This window comes from Drosophila kikkawai, chromosome X (genome assembly GCF_030179895.1).
Source record: "Drosophila kikkawai strain 14028-0561.14 chromosome X, DkikHiC1v2, whole genome shotgun sequence".
Lineage (NCBI taxonomy): Eukaryota > Metazoa > Arthropoda > Insecta > Diptera > Drosophilidae > Drosophila > Drosophila kikkawai.
Window position 1 is genome coordinate 25,126,530 of NC_091733.1, and position 10,965 is coordinate 25,137,494.

Below are 10,965 nucleotides of genomic sequence, written 5' to 3' on the forward strand. Positions count from 1 at the left end.
ACCAAATTTGTAAACGATTCCAGGCTTTAAATTCGTACAAGGGACAATTACGGAATAAAAAAAAACTATAAACAAAAGGCTTAGCATTTTTGTTTTTAGTTAAGATTTAAATTAAGAATCTAATAATTCAATCATTTGCCATTGTTGTTGTGGACGCCAAATGTGACAAATTTCCCTCCCGGCAGCGATACTTTCCGGACCACGCCCCATCCTGGAAGCGGCATAAATCAATTAGCATTAAGGCTGGACACAGCCAAAAAAAAAAAGAAAAAGAGGAAAAAAATAAAAGCTGGAGGAGAAGAGGAACAAAAAAAACAGTGAAAATAAAGCGAAGAAAATCAGTACAGACCATTGCCCAAAGGGCAAACACTTCACTTATTGTTATCCTGGCACATAAATAAAGTGCCACAGGGGAGGCGAAGGCCGGGGTAAAGGCGAGAAATAATAAAGAATGCAAGGAGGAATAAATACAAATAAACAATCCCGAAAGGCACTTAATTGTATCAATTTAAGCAGTTAAAAGCACCAAACAAAAAAAAAAAACAGCAACAACAATTAGGGATGGGTGATATCGATATGTTAATGTAAATTAAAAAATATATATACATTAAAATATATATTTTTTATAATATATATTTTTTTATATATATTTTAATCTCAGAATCTATAAAAACATATAAAATATTACTGATTTTTTGTACACATCCCCAACAACAATATTTAACAAAGCCATCCATCAGCATCACCAACAACAACGATACACCAACGATGTACAACAACAACAACAACGATACACCAACGATGTACAACAACAACAACGATACACCAACGATGTACAACAACAACAACTAAAGGAAACAACAATCAGATGTCGAAAAGGAAATTGGGGAGAAAAAATAAGAGAAACTTGAGAGGAAAACGAAGGCCGTCGTAACTTAATTTAAATGCTCCATCAATATGCGAAAAGATATTCTTCCTCCCCAAAAACAATTTACAATTTAATTAGGCAAACTTAAATAGCCAATCAAAATAAAGTAATTGCTTGAGAAAAGCGGCAGGCAGTCAAAAAGCAATTCCCAGGAATTGCAAAGGTGAGAAAATTAAGCTGGCTTATTTTTGGAAGGAAAATTAAAGTAGGAAGAAAACAAAATAATTGAAAAATAAATAAAATTAATAAATATACTTTAAAGTCAATTTCCGACGTCTCTACTCCTGAACAACCCAATTTGTGCATTAGCCATTATCCTCTTATTTCTCCAATGAAATTTCGACAGCAGCCAAAGCCAAAAAGCAGACAATGTGGGTGCGAAAATGCAGCTGCACACGGGCTAAGCCTGCCTTTAAAGCTTGCATCATGTGGCAACCAATTATGCCACGGCCTAACAGTCAGGTATTCAGGTATATCTAACAACGACCAGGTGCCAGAGCCAGTACAGAGAGTCAACCCAACAAGGAACTGGGCAATATTTTCGGAAAGCTAGGCCAAGGCATTCGCCTCAAGGATATCCCTTGCTTACTTTTTATATTTAAAAATAATTTAATATTTATAGAAGTGGTTAATTATGGAATTTCACGTATATATTTAAGTTCATTCAAGTATATTCAAGTTCATAAATCAACAAAATTTGACAAGAAACAAATTTTATAAAAAATACATTATTTTCAGGCATGTAAATCTGTCTTTATTTTAATTCTTAAAATTAAAATGAACTTTAAATAATAAGAGAATTAAATGAAAACAAATTAACACTCATTAAAACATGGAATTTAAAGGAGAGTCACAAGTATCCTTATCGCCACATTAAGGGTATGCACTTTGCACGCACACCGAATGAACTGGGGGCTTCCCCCAGGCCCTCCTCCACTCACCTCCCCCTTTGGAAAGACACAAAAAAAAAAAAAAACAACACACTTTGTTGCAAAAGTAGCGACATTTATGCTTGTGTGCGTGCGTCCCTCGAAAAGTGTATTCGCTCCCTATACTTCCCAACAGTAAAAACACAACCGGCCACACCCACCGCCGGCCATCAGTCAGTTTCATTTACACCAACAGAAAATTGTGATTGTTTGTTAAAAAGAAAATATATTTTAAAACGATCAATTAAATAAAAAACTGCAATTCAATTATAATTTAAAATATTAAAAAGTTTGTTTTTTATAAATAAAGTTGGCAATATAAAATTTAAGTCTTTGTATAATAAAAAAAAAATCTTGCATATAAATATTGCTTATCTAAAGCTATAATTAAGATAAGAAAAAAAAATAATAATAAAAGAATAATAATAAAAAAGAATAATAAAAAAATAAAAAAATTATAATAAAAAAATTAGAATAAAAAATTAATAATAAAAAAAATATAATAAAAAATAACAATACAAAAACAATAAAAAATAATAATAAAAAAATAATAATAAAAAAATAATACTAAAAAAATAATAATACAAAAAATAATAATAATAAAAAATAATAAACAAATAATAATATTAAAAAAATAACAATAAACAAAATAATTAATTAATTTTAATAATCAAAAACTGCCCCTATTTCTTACAGTGCCTTACAGTTGTTGCTTTTATTTCTTTCACTTGGGCCATGTTCTTCATCGACGATTCTTTTCCGAAATTGAGTGCTGCTGGCAAATTTGAAGGCACAGACACGGGCACACCCACACACACAATCACACCCACACACACACACAGCTGGCCACAGTTTGTTGCGAATTAACCGACACTTTTTCCACCTTCTTTTGCCACCCCCTCTCCCTCTTGACAGCAACCAGCCACGTTTTTATGACAATCTAGCTAGCCAGAGCTTATCTATAAATTAGTCCAGGGACGAAGAGGACGGAGCGGTAAATGGTAAATCTATGCCAATTTATGTAAATCAAAGTTTAAATAAATGTGCCGACGAGACGCCACCGAGCCAAAAGACGAATAACAAGTTTGGGCAGGAAAAAGCGGCCACAGATCAGACACAAAATTACACATTTCAAAAAAGTTATAAACAAAATTTATATACAAAGAATTCTTAGAAAATTAAGTAATAATGAAATAAAATAATAATAATTTAACTAAATTTCATTTTAAAAAGTAACTAAACCTTTATTTCTTAACCCAATTTATTTAGTTAATTTTTTTTCCAGTGACTTTATTAAAAAATGGTAAAGAAAAAGCAAACAAACAGAAGAAAAACTTATTTGCTGTCCAAGGAAAACTTTAGGAAAATCGGTTAGAAATTAAAGAAAATTCAAGGAGCTAAAATCAGTGAACTAAAAACGAAAAGAGGGCCAAAATCAGGCACTTTGCTTGCTTGTCGAGTGCATAATTCAATTTAATTTCCTTTTTTCCTATTTTTTGGCAACGTCTGCGGCAGGTCAACAAATAAACCAAACAAATGGCTAACAAATTGCAATTTTAGTAAAATTTTTAAAGCATTTGGAAATTTATGCATTAAAAGGGAACAACAATAGCACAGCGCCATCTGATTGGGCAAAGCATAAAACTTACGCCAGAGGGCTCCAGTTATTTTATAGCAACTATTTAAGGAAAAAGCTTTTGAAATTTTACCAATATTTGTAAGTAAATTAAACATTTTTACGTAAAGATATGAATTTTAACAGTAAAAACTAAGATTTATTTTAAAAAACATAATTTAATTTTAGTTTTCAAAATAATATATGGTTTACTAGATGAATTAAGTGAAATATTTGAAAACATAAATATTATATTGTATTATCTTTTATTAATAATCATTATCTGTTAAATAAATAAAATTATTATTAATAAAAATTGTAGAATATACAAATTATTATAATCATAAAATTAAATAAATAAAATAATATAATCTTAATATTAATAATAATAATTTATTATTGATAAGATGATAATATTTAATATTAATATAATATTAATATTTATACCTAAAAAATAAATTAAATAATTAAACAAAATATTAAAATTATGCTATAAACTAAAAGGTCAAAGATCTCTAAAACCAGTTTTTCCCAAAAAAAATTAAATCTTAAATGCCTTTCATTAATTCCTAACTTCTTTTATTAATTTTTAATAAATTCCTTATAGTAAAAAATTTTAAAAATAAATATATTATATTTTAAACAAAATTTAATTATATTATTATAATATTATACAAATGTATCTTACTTATATTATTTATACTATATTTATATGAATATATATATGTATATTAAATACACTATAAATATAAATAATCAAATGACCAATATCCTGCCATAATATTAAATAATATTAACTAGTAAGCCTGCACATAAAACTGTCATTAATCCCCTTTGGATTCGCGATCTGTTTGTTTATTTGCTGTTGTTGTTTCCCTGTCATCTCTTCCCCTTGTTCTTGTTGTTGTTGTTTCAAACGGTGTGAACAAGTGCCAGTGGGCGTGGCTGCTTGACATACCGCCCCCTTTTTCTGGTCAGCCAGTAAAAACAAACAAGCAACGACCGACGACCGCCGATTATTGTTTATTAGAATAACAATGACCCAAAGCTGACACACGTTTATTAATGGCCCCAAAGCTAAAGCCAAAGGCTCACTGGCATAGTATAGGTATATATATATATATTTCATATTCCATACTTTGGCAGGTTCATTCACCACTCACCTTAATTGCATCCAAATCCCAAGTCCAAGTCCGAGTCCGAGTCCGAGTCCGAGTCCTTGATGGCATTTTGGCTACTGCTTATTATTTAATTAACGCAGTCATTGGTTTTTAATGATTTTATTAGCAATTAATTGTCGCTTAAGGCAGGCAGTAATACCGAAATTTATACCACTTGAGATTATGATAAATTGCCGTGGGTGAGGGGGGGATATATGATTGATTCGTTTTAAATACTTTTGTGGTGAGGCAGGTGAGATTTTTGGCCAGTTATTTTTTTGTTCAGTTCTGAAATTAAAAGCGGAAGTGTAAAAAATATTATTATTTTAAGAGGAAATTTATTTAAAAAAATATATATTTTAAGAAAATATATTCTATTTTAAAGAAGTCGTGTTATTGTTAAATTTTTATGTAAAAGTAAAAAATAAATAAAAAATTTCATTACAAGGTAACTAGAAAATATTTTTAACATTTTTTGAAGCAAAAATAAAATTAAATCAAATTAACCGCCTTTTTTAAAGAGTCTTATTTCCTTTTTTAATAATATATAAAACTTTCTTAAAGTCCAAATTTTAATAAAATCTAGATAGGTTTTCTATAACAATTTAAAAATAAATTACCCATAAATTAAGAATTTTAAATTCTTTAAAAAATGTACAAGATTCCTTTAAGTTTCCCAAAAACATTTAGCAACTAATTTATCTTATATCTGTATTAAAATTGTTATCATAAATTCAATTAATGTCAATCTCTCATTTGAGGGAAACCAACCAGCGATTGCAATTGACATCGCTAACCTCAGCAAAGTGGGTTGAATGCACTAGCACCTCCTCCGTCTCATCATGTTCTCAGTACCCTCAAAACTCTCACTACCCCCTGTACCCTCCGAAAAGGCCCTCACTTTTGACAGGCTAATCAAAGCCAATCCACCAAAGTAAACAAAGCTGCAAAACAATATTAGAGACCGGCAAAAAAACACGCGTTTCAAAAGAGCAGCAACAAAAGCCTCGCGAGACCAGCGGAAAAAAAAGAATTTACTCACCAAAAAATTGGAGAAGAAAAATAAAACAATTCTCAGATACCCTTATGGGATTTAAGGTTAAACTATCGATGTTATCTAAAAAAAAAAATATTAAGAAAAATATTTAAAATCCAAGAAATATAATAAAACGAATATAGATTTATTAAATTTATTTTAAAGCATTCAAATATCGATTTATATTATATCGATTAAACCGATTTATACATTTTGTATCGATTTATATCTATATTTATTTAATTCCATATTCTTATTTAATACAAAACTCCTCCAAAACTCTCCCCTGGAAAGGGTAACGAAAAAAGTGGGGAAAACAAAAAATATCTAGGGACTGGAAGCAAAAAGTGCGCACATGCCGCCATCGATATATAAGCTCTAAATTTGCGAATGACATCGGAAAGGGGCGAGCGCGGCCGGCAGCGATATGGATATATGGATATGGATGCTGATGGTGGATATTTTTGGCAGGGCCGGTCGGTAGCCAGGAGAGCCTTCAACGGGTGACCGATTGAATGGATGGCCGATTGACAGACTGCCCATGTCCGCACGGCATAACACAAGCGGACACAAGCGGACAGAGCGGCACAATTACAGACAAAAGACACAATTGACGATTAATCGATTAGTTGAAATTTGACACATGAACAATTATCGGTCACGGATGCCACGCAAACAGCAATAACAATAACAGGGCGAGGGATTATTTATCGATGAGGTAGGTGCGGGAGGATAATTTATGGGGGTGGAAGCTGGGGAAACTGGAAACCCAATTAGCTGTGTCAGGTGCACAGGTATCAGGCATCAAGAAAGCACCATTATTCGGTGACCCCAAGTGTTATTGTGGAACATGCTATTGATGATTGGCAATCGAGAGAAGCTTTAATATTAATAATTATAACAGTAACAGAGGGCTAACAAAATGCTTTGTATTTTAGCTTGGAACTTGGAAAATTATTTAAAGTTTAAGCTTTTTAAAAAGTAATCAAAAAATAAATAATCGCATCTATAATCGCTCTTCTAAAACGCTTTTTTCGCTCTATCAATAGGCCTTAATCTTAAATATTCATCGTTTTTGGCTTATATTATAGGCTAAAATCCAGTTTGGTGTTGGCTTTGTTTGATATGGTAAACAACAAGATTATGACAGTTTTGTGGATCGTTTGGCGTTTTGTTTTACGATTCACTTCGAAACCATTTACTAAAATTGCTCTTAACGATCGGCAATCAACGCCAAGCTACGAACTAGATTCGATAGATCAGAAAGTTGCGGCTATATATGCCTATATTTCTATATTTTAATGATGGCATGTCCATAAATAAATTTGCACATTTTGGAATAATTTGATTTGGATTTTAGTTGAACTGATTTTGTATCGAATTTTTTAGTTTCGATTTTTTTCTTTTGGCTATGGCACCCTGCAACGATTTTTATGGGCGTAGGTGAGGTTCGAAAAGGGGGCCTACTATAGGAGTGAGAGAGTACATTGACCCCTTTTTTTGAAAGGGAAAAAATTTCGAATAATAAAGGCTTAATAACAGCTGCCAAATGAACAAAGAAATTCATTTACTTAGGCCTAATTCTAGGATTTTGTTTTTATTTCAAGCAAAATATATAACGATTTTTGTCTTTTATTTAGGATTATATTTTTTCTGTCTTAATTTAATTGTTATATTTTTATAACAAGTAAAAAGACAGCTCAATTTTGTTATATATAGTTTTTAATTATAAAAAACATTAATTAATAATTATAAATAATACAAAAAAAAACTCCCTCTGCTCTTCTATTTGTGAAAATACTTTAATTTCTTGCCAAAAATAAATCTTTTTCTAAATAAATAAATAAATCATAAACTTGACACATTATTTTTTTCTTGCACTTGATTTTTGGTGAATATTAAATTGGCAATAAAAAATGTTTTATCTACGCAACAGTCATAAATGTCGACACTCTTACTAGCTGTATTCGTATCTGTATCTGTAAATCTGTACTTGTATCTGTATCGGCATCTGTATTTGCATCTGTAAATGTAATCCGTAGCTGTGTGTGTCTGTTTTTTACACATGTACTTGTGTTTGGCCTATTTAAGTAACAATTTTGCTGGTAAAACGATGGGCAAATGAGAGGCTGAGGCTAAGGATGAGCACTTTTGCATAGCTAAATGCCTTGCAAACATCCCACCCACATTTACACCCGTATTCCACACACACACCCATCTTTGGCCCCTCGCCTTCCCTTATCTTTAGCCTTATTTTATGTGACATTTTTATTTATTATTTTTGTTGTAGTTCTTTTTTATTTTTGTGTTGCCTCTCGTTTATTTTTTTTTTTTGTCCAGCATTTGTTTCTGGGTTCTGCTTTCTTTTCGGTTTTTTTTTTATTTATTTGCTATTTTGTATGCTTGTTGTTGTTAGTTTTTGCCTGTCACAGGCACACACAGACACATATACACGCACATATGCACTGAGAAAAAAGCTTAACGTAGAATTGATTTCTTTATTTTTTGGACTTTTTTAAATGCTTTAAAATAATTAATAATAATTAATTAATAATTAATAATAAATAATAATAATTTGTATTATTTATTATTTTTAAGATGAAAGAAAAGATTTTTTTTCATTTAAAATAATTAATTAAATTTATGAATACAAAAAATTGGATTCATGAATATTTCTTTTTAAAAAATTTGTTTTTGTCCTTCAAATCCTTATTAAAAATGTGGTTTTTATATTAAGTATAAGAGAATGTACTTATAATAATAATGATGATTTAATTTTTGATAAAATAAAAGAAAACAGTCCATGCACCTACCTAATATACCTTTTTTTTAATAATAATTTATTTATTTAAAAATAAAAAATATATATGCTTTAATCAATATAATATTTGTATTTTTTAGTTTCACATTATTTCTTTCAGTGCATTTAGAAGACCGTAAAGAGCCTTTTGCATATGTCTGTCTGCTTTTTTTATTCCTTTTTATTTTCATTTTTGGTTTGCTGGTTTTCTATTTATTCGTTGTTATTGTTGTTGCCTGCTGCTGCTGGTATATTTTTACTGCTTTTTCAGTTTTCAGTTTTCTATTTTCTATTTATTTTGTTTTTTGTTTCTGTTGCTGCTGTTGCTTCCTCTTCTTATTTAGAGAGATGCATTTTGCGCTTTTTTGCGGTTGCTTGGCTATGTTAATGACACTTACAGAACCAACAACAGCAGCCAGAGCACAAGAAATGTCACGCAACAACAGGGGTAGTAGGGCGGTGGTTAGGGGGAGGTCAAGGAGGTGGGAATGTGCATCTTGAATCTCCCACAACTAACACCTCTTTTGCACATACACACACACACACACACACATACAGACATAAGGCTTATCCTAAACACTTTGTAGAGCCTCTTTTCGGAGCCTTTTTGTTGGTGTTTTATTTCCACATTTGCAAAGCGGAAAACAGTGTGTGAAAGGTGATAAAATAAAAAATAAATTAATTATAAATAAAAATAAATACTTAATTAATTATAATAAATACAGAATTAAATAATAATTAATAATGAACTATAACTAATATAAAATATCGAAAAAATCTAAATAATTTATATATTAAAAAAATTTAAATAATAAAATATTAATATGTTTATAATATAATATAGATCCCATTTAAATTTCAACTATTTTTAAGCCATAAACAAAAAAACTTAAAAATAAATACTTAAAACCAACAATACTCATAAAACCAATGTAAAAATCCTTATATAAATAATAATAAAATATTAAATATATAAACAGAATATATTTATTTTATTTTCAAGTGCTGTTAAGCCATAAAAAAAGAAAACTAAAAATAAATAAACACACGGAAACAAGAAAAAATATGGCAGACCAAAAGTGCTTCTCATCTTTAATTAATTTCAAGCTCCGTAATTTAAAAGAAATAAAAAAAAAGACTTAATGCCACATTAAAAACAGGAGAATGAAAATAAAAATAAAAATATATACATATATATCCTTATAAAAACCAAATGGAAGAATGAAAAATTGCTGGCAAAAAGTGCTTCGTCTTCGGTTAATTTTCAAGCACTGTACTTAAACATTTTTGGGCAGCTAAAACGCGGGTACCTACCTCTAACCCACACCCGAGGCTTAAGGACTCGCCGCCCTCAGCCCCCCTCCCTCCCTGTACTTTCCCCAAAGCAAAAATCCACCCCCTCTGGCTCTTCACTTTGCCACTAATGGGACATTTGCAATTAAATTACTCGAATAAAGCATGTAAATTGCCAGTGAATGGAGGCGGCCATGGACTAACCCCTCCTCTTTTACACCCTCCCCCTCTCCCCACCCATTCCTTCCCCCTTTTTTTTGTTAGGGGGTGGTGGGGGATTTTCCAGTCCAGCCCCTGTGCCCGAGCAGAGGTGAAAGTGCGGAGCCAACGGTGCGTATGTGTAATGTGCTTGGGCCTGGCTAAGTATGCTAATGCTAAGGCAACTCATACACACACACACACACACGCGGAAATTTATATTAAAAAATATATACATATATTAGCTGGAAAATAAAGCAAAAAAAAAAAATAGAGTACCCTAAAGCAAAATATTATGATGAATGTTTGTTTTAAATATCCAAGAAAAATATATTAAAGTCTTTTGCTGAAAATATGAGAATTCCTCTATTTCGGATCACGCTGTTGTTTACCTAATCATTCAGTAAAAGGAGAGAAGAGGAAGGGGAGAAGAGTTTGGAGAAGTCGGGGAAGTCGGAGAAGTCGTGCCGCAGACAAGGACGAAACCGGAATCACAGTAAGGATGGAAAAATGCTCAACCAGCTGCGAGAAGTTTCGCGAGAGGCCAACTCTCTCTTGTTGCCTTTGGGTTCTTCTCCCGGCTTTATAAGGACTCTCATTTTCTCATATTCTCTCTCTCTCTAATTTCTCTCACTTTTGCCTTTTTCTCTCAGTCCTGCGCAGTGGAAAAACAGCTCTGCTGGAAAAATTCCAGTAAATAAAGTCCCCATCAGCTGTTTAAGATTGCCAGAAATTTCCCCAAGTGTTATACGAAATTAAGGCGGCTAGTTTAAATATTACAAAAAAAGTTTATATTTTGTATACATTAAAATATATACTTATTTTTTATTATAATTAATTTATACATTTGTTTTATTTTGTTCTATAATTATTTCCAAAATTAAATAAACTAAAACTTTGAGTTCATTCAACTTTTAGAGCAAAGAAAAAGCTGTTCTTTTTTCGGTCTTTTAAGGTTTTTTTTTGGGAACGTTCTGGCTGCTTCTACCAATTACATTTGGGCCCT

At 31.0% G+C, this 10,965-nt stretch overlaps 1 long non-coding RNA gene across 1 annotated transcript in view; it reads right to left on the reverse strand.

Moving 5' to 3' along the window:
- The window catches only part of LOC138929277 (uncharacterized), a 61,484-nt gene that overhangs the window by 44,659 nt on the left and 5,860 nt on the right, over positions 1-10,965 (reverse strand). Inside the window, exon 2 of the long non-coding RNA XR_011445693.1 lies at positions 4,636-4,920. This is a non-coding gene — a long non-coding RNA (uncharacterized lncRNA). The remainder of the gene's footprint in view (positions 1-4,635; positions 4,921-10,965) is intronic.